Source organism: Mytilus edulis, chromosome 4 (genome assembly GCF_963676685.1).
Source record: "Mytilus edulis chromosome 4, xbMytEdul2.2, whole genome shotgun sequence".
Lineage (NCBI taxonomy): Eukaryota > Metazoa > Mollusca > Bivalvia > Mytilida > Mytilidae > Mytilus > Mytilus edulis.
Window position 1 is genome coordinate 66,002,620 of NC_092347.1, and position 15,961 is coordinate 66,018,580.

Genomic DNA, 15,961 nt, shown 5'->3' on the forward strand with positions numbered 1-15,961 from the left:
TTGTATGCATTTTTGTCCAAGTTTCCTCTATGTGGCGTCAAAGGATCCAAGGGAAAGGTATGTTAAGATAAGATTGTGTGTTTGTATGCCTTTTTGTCCAAGTTTCCTCTAGGTGGCGTCAAAGGATCCAAGGGAAAGGTATGTTAAGATAAGATTGTGTGTTGTATGCATTTTTGTCCAAATTTCCTCCAGGTGGCGTCAAAGGATCCAACGGAAAGGTATGTTAAGATAAGATTGTGTGTTTGTATGCATTTTTGTCAAAGTTTCCACTAGGTGACGTCAAAGGATCCAACGGAAAGGTTTGTTAAGATAAGATTGTGTGTTTGTATGCCTTTTTGTCCAAGTTTCCTCTAGGTGGCGTCAAAGGATCCAAGGGAAAGGTATGTTAAGATAAGATTGTGTGTTGTATGCATTTTTGTCCAAATTTCCTCCAGGTGGCGTCAAAGGATCCAACGGAAAGGTATGTTAAGATAAGATTGTGTGTTTGTATGCCTTTTTGTCCAAGTTTCCTCTAGGTGGCGTCAAAGGATCCAAGGGAAAGGTATGTTAAGATAAGATTGTGTGTTGTATGCATTTTTGTCCAAATTTCCTCCAGGTGGCGTTAAAGGATCCAACGGAAAGGTATGTTAAGATAAGATTGTGTGTTTGTATGCATTTTTGTCCAAGTTTCCTCTAGGTGACGTCAAAGGATCCAACGGAAAGGTATGTTAAGATAAGATTGTGTGTTTGTATGCCTTTTTGTCCAAGTTTCCTCTAGGTGGCGTCAAAGGATCCAAGGGAAAGGTATGTTGAGATAAGATTGTGTGTTTGTATGCCTTTTTGTCCAAATTTCCTCTAGGTGGCGTCAAAGGATCAGACAGCAGGTATGTTAAGATAAGATTGTGTGTTTGTATGCCTTTTTCTCCAAATTTCCTTTAGGTGGCGTCAAAGGATCAGACAGCAGGTATGTTAAGATAAGATTGTGTGTATGTTTGTATGTCTTTTTGTCCAAGTTTCCTCTAGGTGGCGTCAAAGGATCCAACGGAAAGGTATGTTAAGATAAGATTGTGTGTTTGTATGCCTTTTTGTCCAAGTTTCCTCTAGGTGCCGTCAAAGGATCCAACAAAAAGGTATGTTAAGATAAGATTGTGTGTTTGTATGCCTTTTTGTCCAAATTTCCTCTAGGTGGCGTCAAAGGATTAGACAGCAGGTATGTTAAGATAAGATTGTGTGTTTGTATGCCTTTTTCTCCAAATTTCCTTTAGGTGGCGTAAAAGGATCAGACAGCAGGTATGTTAAGATAAGATTGTGTGTATGTTTGTATGTCTTTTTGTCCAAGTTTCCTCTAGGTGCTGTCAAAGGATCCAACGGAAAGGTATGTTAAGATAAGATTGTGTGTTTGTATGCCTTTTTGTCCAAATTTCCTCTAGGTGGCGTCAAAGGATCAGACAGCAGGTATGTTAAAATAAGATTGTGTGTTTGTATGCATTTTTGTCCAAATTTCCTCTAGGTGCCGTCAAAGGATCCAACAGACAGGTATGTTAAGATAAGATTGTGTGTTTGTATGCATTTTTGTCCAGGTTTCCTCTAGGTGGCGTCCAGGATGGTGTTTTTTTCTTTCTTTTTTCTGTAGGTGTATGGTGTTTTTTCCCGGTTGACAGGTTGTCCACAAGGTTAAGTATATATTTTTTTTCAATTTACTAACTGTTGTCTCATAAATATTAAGATGATTTAAGTTTGTATTACAGATGGATGAGCACAGATGAAAGTTCAGTTCTACACCTGGAGGAAGATGGTTTCATTTTAGTTACCAGATAATGATGATGTAAGTATTTGGTCATAACAATTGTATTTAAACTATTTAAAAAAAAAATTTAGGTAATAGAAATCAGTTTTTCCTTTGAAAGTCTACTTGAAATTTTATTACAAAATTGTGGTTAATTTCTTGTTCAAATTTATTCTCTAATGAAATATAATTCTAAAAGAATTATTGTATTTGTAAATAGACTGATCCCCCCAATTTAGGATTTGAAATAAAACAGGCATCACATTAATTTCTAATTTAATTATTACAAAAAATAGACTTAATATTGACAATTTGGATATTTATTTACATATTTATTTACATTTTAATTGGGAAAATATGACTTTGTTTAGGTTGTTTGTTCAAAATGTATACATCAGATTGTTTTGGTTAGCCACCATTTTCTGATAATTATCTGCATACATTAATTTCAGAATTAATGATGTGATCATAATAAACAGTCTTCATAATACTGATTAAAAGATAAAATGAAAATGGTTAATGAATTACAGGCAAAAAGAGCAAAGACACAGAAAATTGCGCCATTGACACAGATCTGGATAAGAAGCTTAAAGGAAGGTCCAAGTTTCAGTCAAGATGGCAGATGAGTAGCAACTCCATGGAAGATGTTTACTTAGATCTTCAACCAAGTCCGAGGCTTTGCCATGTAAGCAATCAAGCAGCAAGGATAGCAGCTGGAATGAAGATTAATTATTACATTGATCTTCAAACAAGTCTGAGGCTTTGTCATGAAAGAAATAATGCAAGTATATTCAAGCCAATTAATTCTGTACATTATCAGGAAAAATGTGATAAAATCTATAAGGATTACCTATAAGGCAACACACAATTTTGTTATTTTGCACATTTACAACAAACAAAAATAGATGTTTATTAGTTTGATAAATGTTTTTCCGGTAGACGAATAAAATTTTATATCATTAAAAGTAAATCCTGATAGAACTTTTCACTTCAAGGGAGACTAGTACAATAAACAGCAAGAATGTTTCTTTTAGTGGGAGATGACTCACTATTACGCAATCAGAATACAGAATAGATTAATAAAAATTTAGGCTGGCAATTTAACAAATTTGTAAAATATATAATTTGTGTCAATTTTAATTCCTTTTTAGGTTATAAAACAGTGCCAATGTTTTCATGAAGGGGAGTAAGACTTGTGGTATAAGATATCTTAAATACAAGTAAGTATATAATTCCTCTATTTAAACAAATTTTATCATCATAACACAAGTTTACAGGATAAAAACGTGCACTAGGCTTAAAGTTGAAAGAGGTCAAATGGTTTTTTGTTGTTGACTAAAGGTTCTAAAATTTTGAATTGATCACACTGAATTCATTGTAAAGATTTGTATGCAGGCTTTGGCTAAACCACAAAATGAAGTACCAACAAAATTACAATTGTTCACCAAATAAGACGCTGAAAATGGCCCTGTTGATGTAGGTCAGGATATGAAGCTTGAAGGAATATATGTCTATTTCATTTATATTAACCAACAGAAGTCTTATAAATATAATTTAATTTATAATTTTAGTTTTTGTTCAAGATGCCAGCCAGTCCAAGTTTCAGTCCAGATGGCAGATGAGTAGCAACTCCATGGAAGATGTTTACTTAAATCTTCAACCAAGTCCAAGGCTTTGCCATGTTAGCAATCAAGCAGCAAGGATAGCAGCTGGAATGAAGATTAATAATTACATTGATCTTCAAACAAGTCTGAGGCTTTGTCATGAAAGAAATAATGCAAGTATATTTAAGCCAATTAATTCTGTACATTATCAGGAAAAATGTGATAAAGTCTATAAGGAATATCTGTAAGGCAACACATATTTTTGTTATTTTGCACATTTACAACACACAAAAATAGATATTTATCAGCTTGATAAATGTTTTTCTGGTACACGAATAAAATTTTATACCATGAAAAGTAAATCCTAATAGAATTTTTACTTCAAGGGAGACTAGTACAATAAACAGCAAGAATGTTTCTTTCATGGGGAGATAACTCACCTCACTATTACACAATCAGAATACAGAATAGATTAATAAAAATTTAGGCTGGCAATTTAACAAATTTGTAAAATATATAATTTGTGTCAATTTTAATTCCTTTTTAGGTTATAAAACAGTGCCAATGTTTTCATGAAGGGGAGTAAGACTTGTGGTATAAGATATCTTAAATACAAGTAAGTATATAATTCCTCTATTTAAACAAATTTTATCATCATAAAACAAGTTTACAGGATAAAAACGTACACTAGGCTTAAAGTTGAAAGAGGTCAAATGGTTTTTTGTTGTTGACTAAAGGTTCTAAAATTTTGAATTGATCACACTGAATTCATTGTAAAGATTTGTATGCAGGCTTTGGCTAAACCACAAAATGAAGTACCAACAAAATTACAATTGTTCACCAAATAAGACGCTAAAAATGGCCCCGTTGATGTAGGTCAGGATATGAAGCTTGAAGGAATATATGTCTATTTCATTTATATTAACCAACAGAAGTCTTATAAATATGATTTAATTGATAATTTTAGTTTTTGTTCAAAAAGCCGGCCAGTCCAAGTTTCAGTCCAGATGGCAGATGACTAGCAACTCCATGGAAGATGTTTACTTAAATCTTCAACCAAGTCCGAGGCTTTGCCATGTTAAAGCAATCAAGCAGCAAGGATAGCAGCTGGAATGAAGATTAACAATTACATTGATCTTCAAACAAGTCTGAGGCTTTGTCATGAAAGAAATAATGCAAGTATATTTAAGCCAATTAATTCTGTACATTATCAGGGAAAATGTGATAAAGTCTATAAGGAATATCATCTGTAAGGCAACACACATTTTTGTTATTTTGCACATTTACAACACACAAAAATAGATATTTATCAGTTTGATAAATGTTTTTCTGGTACAGGAATACAATTTTATACCATGAAAAGTAAATTCTTATAGAATTTTTACTTCAAGGGAGACTAGTACAATAAACAGCAAGAATGTTTCTTTCATGGGGAGATAACTCACCTCACTATTACACAATCAGAATACAGAATAGATTAATAAAAATTTAGGCTGGCAATTTTAAGAATTTGTAAAATATATAATTTGTGTCAATTTTAATTCCTTTTTAGGTTATAAAACAGTGCCAATGTTTTCATGAAGGGGAGTAAGACTTGTGGTATAAGATATCTTAAATACAAGTATGTATATAATTCCTCTATTTAAACGAATTTTATCGTCATAAAACAAGTTTACAGGATAAAAACATGCACTAGGCTTAAAGTTGAAAGAGGTCATATGGTTTTTTGTTGTTGACTAAAGGTTCTAAAATTTTAAATTGATCACACTGATGTTATTGTAAAGACTTGTATGCAGGCTTTGGCTAAACCACAAAATGAACTACCAACAAAATTACAATTGTTCACCAAAAAAGACGCTCAAAATGGCTCCATTGATGCAGGTCAGGATATGAAGCTTGAAGGAATATATGTCTTATTAAGTCTCCCAAACAAAGTTTGGAGACTTATTGTTTTTGCTCAGTTCTTATTATTTTTATTATTCTTCTTCTTCCTCTTCTTCCGCCACTTTAAAAATGAACTTGTCCGCAGCGTTTCTCCAAAACCGCTTGTCAGATTGACCTAGAATTTCATAAAATGGTAGACTAATATGTCTAGGTGAGCCATCAATCTTTCGTTTGTGCATTGGGGTCTATTAAGGGGTATTTTAGGGGGTAGAAAGGAGGGAGGGGTTTACTATAGAACCCAATGGGATTTTATTTTCTAAAATTTTCAAATGAATATAACTTGAAAACTGTAAGTGATAGATACATGCAGTCTTCAGAATTGATTATGGGACAATTAAACAAATCACATGAAATATAGGGGGAGTCCCTGGGAGCTCATCCCCACCCCCTTCAATTTGAGAATATGCTTATATCTTGTAAATGGTCCATATCCCCACCCCTAAACCATATATATTCTTAAATGGGACGATAAAACAAATCAAATAAAATTAAAGGGAGGTCCCCGGGGGTCATCCCCACCCCGTTCAATTTGAGAATGTGCTATTATCTTTGTAAACGGTTCAGATCCCCACCCCTAAACCATATATATTCTTGTAAGGGACAATAAAACAAATGAAATTAAATTAAAGGGAAGTCCCTAGGGGGTCACCCCACCCCCTCATGTTTCAAAACTTGTAATCGGTCAACATCCCCACCCCTAAACCATATATATTCTTGTAGGGGACAATAAAACAAATGAAATGAAATTAAAGGGAAGTCCCTAGGGGGTCACCCCACCCCCTCTTATTTGAAAACTTGTAAACGGTCAACATCCCCACCCCTAAACCATATATATTCTTGTAGGGAACAATAAAACAAATGAAATGAAATAAAAAGGAAGTCCGGAGGGGGTTACCCCACCCCCTCTTGTTTGAAAACTTGTAAACGGTCAACATCCCCACCCCTAAACCATATATATTCTTGTAGGGGACAATAAAACAAATGAAATGAAATAAGAGGGAAGTCCAAAGGGGGTCACCCCACCCCCTCTTGTTTGAAAACTTGTAAACGGTCAACATCCCCACCCCTAAACCATATATATTCTTGTATGGGACAATAAAGCTAATCAAATAAAATTAAAGGGAAGTTCCTGGGGTAGCCCCACCCCGTTCAATTTGAGAATGTGCTATTATCTTGTAAACGGTCCAGATCCCAACCCTTAAACCATATACATTCTTGTAGGGGACAATAAAACAAATCAAATGGAATGTAGGTAAATTTCCTGGGGGTCACCACCACCCCCTCCTGTTTGAATACTTGTAAATGGTGGAGATCCCTACTCATAAGCCATACATATTCTTGTATGGGACAAAAAATCAAATCAAATGAACATGGGACCATATGAATGGCGAGTTATGGGAGCTTTGTTTGGGAGACTTCGTAACAGCATCCTGTTACAATTACTTCTTGTTTCATTTATATTAACCAACAGAAGTCTTATAAATATAATTTATTTTATAATTTTAGTTTTTGTTCAAGAAGCCGGCCAGTCCAAGTTTCAGTCCAGATGGCAGATGAGTAGCAACTCCATGGAAAATATTAACATAGATCTTCAACCAAGTCCGAGGCTTTGCCATGTAAGCAATCAAGTAGGAGGATAGCAGCTGGAATGAAGATTAATTATAACATTAGTCTTCAAACAAGTCTGAGGCTTTGTCATGAAAGAAATAATGCAAGTATTTTCAAGCCAATTAATTCTGTACATTATCAGGAAAAATGTGATAAAGTCTATAAGGATTATCTGTAAGGCAACACACAATTTTATACCATGAAAAGTAAATCCTGATAGAATTTTTACTTCAAGGGAGATTAGTACAATAAACAGCAAGAATGTTTCTTTCATAGGGAGATAACTCACTATTACGCAGTCAGAATACAGAATAGATTAATAAAAATTTAGGCTGGCAATTTAACAAATTTGTCAAATATATAATTTGTGTCAATTTTAATTCCATTTTAGGTTATAAAACAGTGCCAATGTTTTCATGAAGGGGAGTAAGACTTGTGGTATAAGATATCTTAAATACAAGTAAGTATATAATTCCTCTATTTAAACAAATTTTATCATACTGTCAATAAAAAGAAACAGTCAGCTATCACTGGGCTTGAAAACTTTTGGTCAGTAGTTTTAATGTTTAATTTATTAGTACTGGTAATTGCAAATCATTTTTGCTTTGTCAACTCCAACTAGATAGAGATCTTTGTCTGGTTTTAATGGTATTTTCATAGGCAGATCCAAAGGGAATCACTGAAGCTTGACTGGAAGACCTCCCCCCCTTAGGTCAGTCAGCGGGCCCCCCCTCCCCCTTTATGAAAAGTTCTGGATCTGCCACTGGTTTTGTAGATAAGTTAGTGTACAGGTCATATATTTAACTTCAAAATGTCATTCACGCAAAATCTCCCCCAAGGTGTCAAGGCTGACAGGGATTCTCACTCTTTGAGGTTTCAGATGTTGGAAAGAGTGTCGTATTTTTTACTGTTGTTGGGATGTTGTCACATTGTGTTCTTTGCATCTTCTTTTACCTTAAGGAAGCTTGATTTTCAGAATCCTCTAGTTTTATCTATTTCAATGCATTAACAAATTAAGCCTGGTGACCCCCATTTTTCTTTTTATAATTCATTTACATGTATGATGATAAGCTGTCTGTTAAAATCTTATAAAATTTTAATTACTTTTAAATAGTTTTTGAGGACTTGTAAATGATAAAAAGTCAAGAGAGAACATTTTCCCGCCAAAATTTCAATGGCTAATATCTCGAAAACAAGCAAGATGACCTATATATTTTTTTGCTCTTTTGATTCCTTTATTAATCCCTTATCAATATATATGCTAGTGTTTTGAAAAGTTAATTATTTTGAAACTGAGAAGCCAACTCCCTTAAAATTTTGTATATCTATTTTTATATATAATGTACATATAAATTATACCAACAGTCATTCCTTTTTTACTATTTTCAATGACTAAGCATTTTATTTTTCAGGTTAGCATTCCAGCTTGTACTAACAGATTGATGTTGGAAATGGCTATTAGAGTTGACTTTAAAAAGTAAGAAAGAACTATTTTATAGATTTATAAAATTTTCTATTTAAGATCATGTAAATTCCCATGTGATTTGTACAATCTTTTTACAATTTAATATTTTCTGGAATGACTTGTCAAGTTTTAGGAAGGGAAAAAATATTATTATGAAAAAGTCTCTCTGCTTTAATTGTTATTCCCAGTTTGCTATTTTTTGCCTATTTCAGTTTCTTAAAATATGACAGAAAATTGAAAAGTGTATTACTTTTTCAGATAACTATTACTGTGGCTGAAGGATATAATAGTGTGATTAATTCTCCATACTCCTTAGAGATGTTGTGAAGGTTCTTAACATGTTGACAGCTGGGGACTCTCTCTTCACAAGACATCAGATTTAACATCCCCATTCTGACACTGGACATGGCTTCCAATTTGTACTACCAAACAGATGCCTTACTTTTGCAAGGATTTTACTGCCAGTCTGAAGAAGACCAAGAGTGAACATATTTCCCTTAAGGGTCTTTCTAACTCTACTGTTTAACAGTTTCCAATATGAACGGTTCATATAAATCTTGCATAAACAAGAGAAAGAATGTAGTTGATAAATTCTAAAATAATTTATGTAAAGATTCTCCATTTTCAACAAGAGTGGAAGTTTTAATTAAGGTTAATGTATTGTGTTTCAATTTTCACTCAACTTTCTTTTTCTCTCTACCATTAAATGCTATCAATTTTTATTATTGTGGCTCAACAGATAAAATGTTTCTTAAGTTAATATTTACATTGGTTAAGAATGGAGAATCTAAAAATAACAAAAATATTGTAAATAATTTAAGTTTGGCAATGGTTTTATATGGAAATCAAAAATATCATTGTTAAAATTGGTGTAATGATACATTCAAGAGATTACATGAAGCAATATGTAAGTTATCCTTATTTACTACCAGTCAAACATTTCTTGACTAAATATCAAGCCTATTGCTACAGGTACTCGACTCCATTGTAATTGATCATAAGTTTAACATTTTCAAGGGGAGGTAATGCACCCGTTTAATGCCTCATACTAGAAGTTTCTTTAGTGCACAGTTTACCAATATAACTAAGACATTCTCTTCTGTAATTTGAGCAGTACCAGAGTACTGGAACTGTTTTACAAAGCATTGGCCATTAAACTTTTCATGCATTGAGTTATTCTAAGCATCTTTGGCCGAAATTGACAAATCCAAAAAACAGGAGAATATTGATGAAACACCTTACTTTCAGGGAATGTAAAATAATATAGTTTCTGTAAAACAATAATTTGTGTACTATATGAACTTAATGTAATGTAAAATTTTGTATATATTACTGAATTACAAACTTATTATTGTCCATATTTTGAGTTAGAGCCGATAGACTTTTCTATAATTTTGATATAATTTGTCCCATAAGTAGTGCACTACACTTTAAAAAATATCAAAACAAGTGTTATTTTTTTTTATTTGTGTTTATTGTCTAAAAGAAATGCACTTCGAAATAACTGTTGGGCCTAAGAGATGAATTCAGTAAATGTAGATTCTGCAATTTCCCCGATTAAGAGCTATGTACATAAAAGTTGAATTCAATTTTAAAGAGTTCACTTAGTCTGTAAAATATGCACTTTTATATGTAAATATGTGTTACGGTCTAAATTGACTCCAACTTATTTTTAGTCTTTCCTGCCCTAGGACCATGTTATAACTGTGTGGTGTGCTATTTGTAACTTTTCATTCCAGTTAAAGCGCATTAAATATTTAAGAAAGAATTATTTATGGCAAAATTGCATCACAAATTTTAATTGGATTGAAGAAAATCCCAATTTTTTATAAGCAACCCATCCCCAATTTTCATAAGTAATTTAGTTGCTGTTTTCCAGATTCCCTACAATATTATATATTTCACTTTCTATTCTTTGACTGATATTATATCATAACACACTATTGTCATTTTCTCTGACTCTCCTCACTTTCTTGAAGCCAAAACTGAACAGAGTATTTGATCGCTATATAATGTTGACCATCAGAACTTCTTTTATTTATTATCCTTACAAAAATACGATGCTTTTCAATTAAAGATGACGTAAATTTGCACTTTTATTGACAATTATCCAGTGACTGGAATTCCCGTGAACTAATTTTAGCAAATGCAAACACTGATTTATGATTTTTTGCATCTTGTTTACATGTTTGTACTAGAATTATAGTATCCAGCTTAGATATATCTGTAAACTTTTTAATTGAGAACAATTTTCACAAAACAAAAGCGAATTGTTTTACACCATGTACACTTAGACTTTTTATTTGCTCATTGTTAAAGGCTGAACATTGACCTATAGTTGTTAATTTCTGTGTCATTTGGTCTCTTGTGGAGTGATGTCTCAAAATCATAGATCATCATAGCACATCGTCTTTTTATATATATTTTAAGTGAAAATACTTCTGGATCTTGAAGGTGCCTAAGCATAAATTCCACAAAAAAATATCCACAAAAAGATAAGATTGATCTTTTAAAAGCGTAATTCTGCCATGTGAATAAATTTATCAGTTTTCAAGAGTAAATTTGACACAAAGTCATCCTTATATGTTAAAAGCAAATAATTTTAAATGATTGGTGCTCCATATTTTTAAATCCAAGATAATAAGTAGAAGTCAATTTATTTTCTGATGCCCTGTAAATTAGAAATAGAGAGAACACTGGAGCAAACCCTCGATGATGAGCAAAATTTTTCGGTGTTCCATATGTGTTTGCAGTTTTATTTACACCCATAAGTGTTAAAAATTAAGAATTTGACAGATATTTCAAGAAATCTTTTATAGTGAAAACACAGAACCCAAAAAGGCTATCATTGTCGCCTATGTAAATAATCACTTTGTTTAAACCTAAAGCGAAATAACAATTTCTGGCACATCACTATATTTTTCGAGATATATTAGAAATAGGTTAGGTAAATCAATAAGCTATTAGGTAGTAAACTGTATCAGAAGAAAATTGCTGATCATCATGAACAAATACCGGTAGTCTATATCAAATTTTTACTGTTTTTTTATTTTTATGTTCAAGGGGTAGGATTCACTGTAAGAATCAGTGTTCTGTCAAGGACCTTGTTTTTAGGCATTTCTCTTTGCATGCATTAAGGCATAAAAAAGGGGGAATATTATTTCTAATTTAGTGACATTTGTGTATTTCTTATTGCATTATGTTGGCAAAATCTCCATAAAATTTTTAAACTAGGTAAAAATGAAGAGGCTATAAATTTTCTTAGTAACGTCAAATTAAATTTCCTGTACACTGTTCACATAAAACACATAACAGCTATGATAAAATCTTAATTTCAGCTTTTTCATATTTCATATAATTTTTATTTGCTCATACATCGGTGACAAACATATATAAATGAGAGTTATCAAATTATCAGCCTCAAGTCTTTAAACAGACCTAAATCAAACTTGATTTATCAAACACCTTAGTTTAAACTTAGCAGAACATTTTTAAATATGCTGGTCAATGCCCCATGTCCTCTGCAAATGGGATAACTAAAGAAAGTCCTTATAAAATGATGAACAATTGTTTCTTTTATAAAAAAAATTAAATATAAGAGGTAGGGGTATACAGTAATCAACTAATGGAAAGGTTGTCTTATTTAATAAGATAAACAAGTTTTGGTTCCTACCGCACCCTCATCAGGATTAAAACTACAGAAGAGTACAAAATTCCCAAGTGATAATGTGTTCTTCACAATTTGTCACCATAAGAAGAAATTACAAATAGAGAGTGAAAGTAGGTATGACAGTAAACTGGATTAACAATGTTAAATAAAATATGTTTTTGCAAATTCGGACGACAATTAATTGCAATTATGTACCATTTCAACAATAGAAGTAGTATAGACTTGCAAATCCGTACCATTACAACACTGGAAGTAGTATGGTTGTCTGAGCGAAGCCAATTGGAAGCATGTACCTCTTAGTGAAGCTAATTGGGAGCACAACCTCTGTCTTGTTGCGAAGCTAGTTGGAAGCAGTACATATATACCTCTGTCTGCAAAAGCTAATTAGAAGTAGTACCCCTGGCAGAGCGGTCCCAATTAGAGGCATGTAACTCTGAGGGAAGCCAATTGGAAGCAGTACCTCTGAAAAATTTGATTAAAATTTATTCAACCAATTTTATTTAACGTTCTTTTTATGCCCCACCTACGATAGTAGAGGGGCATTATGTTTTCTGGTCTGTGCGTCCGTTCGTCCGTCCGTCTGTTCGTTCGTTCGTTCGTTCGTCCGTCTGTCCCGCTTCAGGTTAAAGTTTTTGGTCAAGGTAGTTTTTGATGAAGTTGAAGTCCAATCAACTTGAAACTTAGTATACATGTGCCTTATGATATGATCTTTCTAATTTAAATGCCAAATTATAGTTTTGACCCCAATTTTACGGTTCACTGAACATAGAAAATGATAGTGCAAATTTCAGGTTAAAGTTTTTGGTCAAGGTAGTTTTTGATGAAGTTGAAGTCCAATCAACTTGAAACTTAGTATACATGTGCCCTATGATATGATCTTTCTAATTTAAATGCCAAATTATAGTTTTGACCCCAATTTTACGGTTCACTGAACATAGAAAATGATAGTGCAAATTTCAGGTTAAAGTTTTTGGTCAAGGTAGTTTTTGATAAAGTAGAAGTCCAATCAACTTGAAACTTAGTATACATGTTCCCTTTGATAAGATCATTCTAATTTTAATGCCAAATTAGAGAATTTATTCCAATTTCACGGTCCACTAAACATAGAAAATGATAGTGCGAGTGGGGCATCCGTGTACTGTGGACACATTCTTGTTAATGTTTACTTTCATACCAACCCCCATTTTCTATTTATAATTACTCCCCTTGTTGACATTGTGATGTGCAAATTATCACTCCACCATTTAGTAGATCATTCTAATAAATTACTACAACACAAGCGCTTAAGTATTGTTATAAGAGTAAAATATTTTATTAATTTTTGTTTATGCTCCTTTAAATGATAACTTTACTTACTTTATTTTTTTGATAGCTAAGGTTCCTCAAGATCTATAGAGAGGCTGATATAAGTTTGCTATCAAGGGTATATGATACAGTATCAGGGGAGGTAATGATGTCGCTGATGTCAAATGTTACTTTTAGCCATGTCAAATAGTTACATATCAGGAAAAGACCAATTTTTTTTACTGATTCAACATGAAAATGAATTCATGGACCCCTCTTTTTAAAAATCACATTAGGCTTGAATATGCCTAAAGATTATTTGTGCCAATTTGAAAAAATCACAGATGGAATTTTCTAAATAAGATAGATATACAGCCAATAATGATGTTTTTTTTACTGAAATCATGTATTAAGATCATTTGTGCTAATTTAGTAATATTTTTTTTTTATTTCAAAACTTCCATTGTGTTTGTCTTTATTAACAAAAAAGAAAGTATGTCTTTCCATTTGATGGAAATATCCAAGAAACCAAAATGTCTAGTATAAAATGTCTGAAATTTGACCACTCATCTATAAAAGTAGCAAATTAAGGTACCTGTATTATTACATATTTGAATTGACTAAGTGAATAAATAACTTGTAAGCAAACTTTGCATTTTTTTATGCCCCACCTACGATAGTAGAGGGGCATTATGTTTTCTGGTCTGTGGCTCCGCCGTTTGTTCGTTCGTCCGTTCGTTCATTCGTTCGTTCGTCCGACTTCAGGTTAAAGTTTTTGGTCAAGGTAGTTTTTGATGAAGCTGAAGTCCAATCAACTTGAAGCTTAGTACACTTGTTGCTTATGATATGATCTTTCTAATTTTAAAGCCAAATTAGACTTTTGACCCCAATTTAACGGTCCACTGAACATAGAAAATGAAAGTGGGAGTTTCAGGTTAAAGTTTTTGGTCAAGGTAGTTTTTGATGAAACTGAAGTCCAATCAACTTGAAACTTAGTACACTAGTTGCTTATGATATGATCTTTCTAATTTTAAAGCCCAATTACACTTTTGACACCAATTTCACGGTCCACTGAACATAGAAAATGAAAATGGGAGTTTCAGGTTAAAGTTTTTGGTCAAGGTAGTTTTTGATGAAACTGAAGTCCAATCAAATTGAAACTTAGTACACTTGTTGCTTATGATATGATCTTTCTAATTTTAAAGCCCAATTTCACTTTTGACCCCAATTTCATGGTCCACTGAACATAGAAAATGAAAGTGGGAGTTTCAGGTTAAAGTTTTTGGTCATGGTAGTTTTTGATGAAGTTGAAGTCCAATCAACTTCAAACTTAGTACACACGTTCCCTATGATATGATCTTTCTAATTTAATTGCAAAATTATATTTTTCATCCCAATTTCACGGTCCACTGAACATAGAAAATGATAATGGGAGTGGGGCATCCGTGTACTATGGACACATTCTTGTTTATTTTCAATAAATTTTATTTAAATGTAAAATACAATAAATTATTTTTTTCAGATTAAGTTGTCAGAGGATGGGGCAGAATAATCGGTTATTTATAAGAACAGACTTTGCAATCATATCAGTTTGTTAATTAATATTTGTGGTCTTGAAAAATCAAGATATCCTTGAAATAGAATAATTACTCATGGCACCAAATAGATTTTATTGGAAATTATTTTGTTATGTAGTAGTTTAAATGAAAATGGAAAACCCTAAATATTTCATTTAACAATTTTGAATTATAAACTTTAAAAAAATTGTTTTGAATAAATGAAGAAAATAGTTGACAATTTTCAGTTTAAATTCAAATTGCAGATTTGACATGACAAATTCATTATTTTTATTTACGTTCCTAGTAAGCTTTAAATTAGAAAATCTTGAAAAGAAAAAGAAAAAAAAGTGTACCAGCAGTGAAAGGATTATTAATTTTAAAATGAATTCAAAGTTTTCCAATGTATATAGCTTCACACTAGGAATTGGTTTTGTTTACTTGACAAAAACAGGATTTTTATTTTCAGTCTTTGGGTCATGCATAAAGAAATGGATTTCCAGAAAGTTGCTTTTGAGGCTTGAACTTCTTTTCTTCCTACTATTGAACACCAAACAAAAAGATACATTAGTTTTCTCCAAAAGTGGTGTGTTTACAAACAATTCAAAATTTTTGCTATTTCAGTTATTGTTTGGATATAAAATACTCTTTTACTTTGATAGAAACAAATCATCACAATTTCAATATCTCAAAACGGACATTATAAGGACTGCCTGATGAGAATGTGGGAGCTCTACAGTTTTCACTTTGTTCGTCTGTCTACAATTTTTGTAAATGCAAAACCTCCCCCCTAAAAGATAGGTAAATTAAAGCAATCTTTACCATTCACTGTGCTTGCAAGCACTTTGATTACCATTCTAGGGTTATGCCCCTTTACATATGGAAAAATTCCTGAATGGTTTCGTTTCTGTCCTCTTAAATTAAGTTTGTCTCAACTAAATTTAGTGAAATGTATATACATAATGACTATTATTACTAAACTCAGTTTAAGTTCAAATTTTGGCAGCTTCACTTTTACAGTTCTTGAGTTATGTCCCTTTATAACGTCATCTGCTAGCAGGGTCA

General features: G+C 32.4%; 2 long non-coding RNA genes across 3 annotated transcripts; both read left to right on the top strand.

Annotated features, from left to right (window-relative positions):
• Positions 1-279: 279 nt before the first annotated feature.
• Positions 280-4,556, top strand: LOC139520257 (uncharacterized). 2 transcript variants are annotated; one of them, XR_011663845.1, is made up of 6 exons: positions 281-1,028; positions 1,270-1,804; positions 2,296-2,546; positions 2,917-2,985; positions 3,337-3,985; positions 4,337-4,555. It is a non-coding gene; the product is annotated as an uncharacterized lncRNA (long non-coding RNA). The 2 variants fall into 2 exon arrangements; XR_011663844.1 differs by having other exon boundaries at positions 280-1,804; positions 4,337-4,556.
• Positions 4,557-4,921: 365 nt separating this feature from the next.
• On the top strand, positions 4,922-12,221 carry LOC139520258 (uncharacterized). Its single transcript, XR_011663846.1, has 4 exons — positions 4,922-4,990; positions 6,820-7,381; positions 8,334-8,398; positions 8,645-12,221. It is a non-coding gene; the product is annotated as an uncharacterized lncRNA (long non-coding RNA).
• Positions 12,222-15,961: the final 3,740 nt, after the last annotated feature.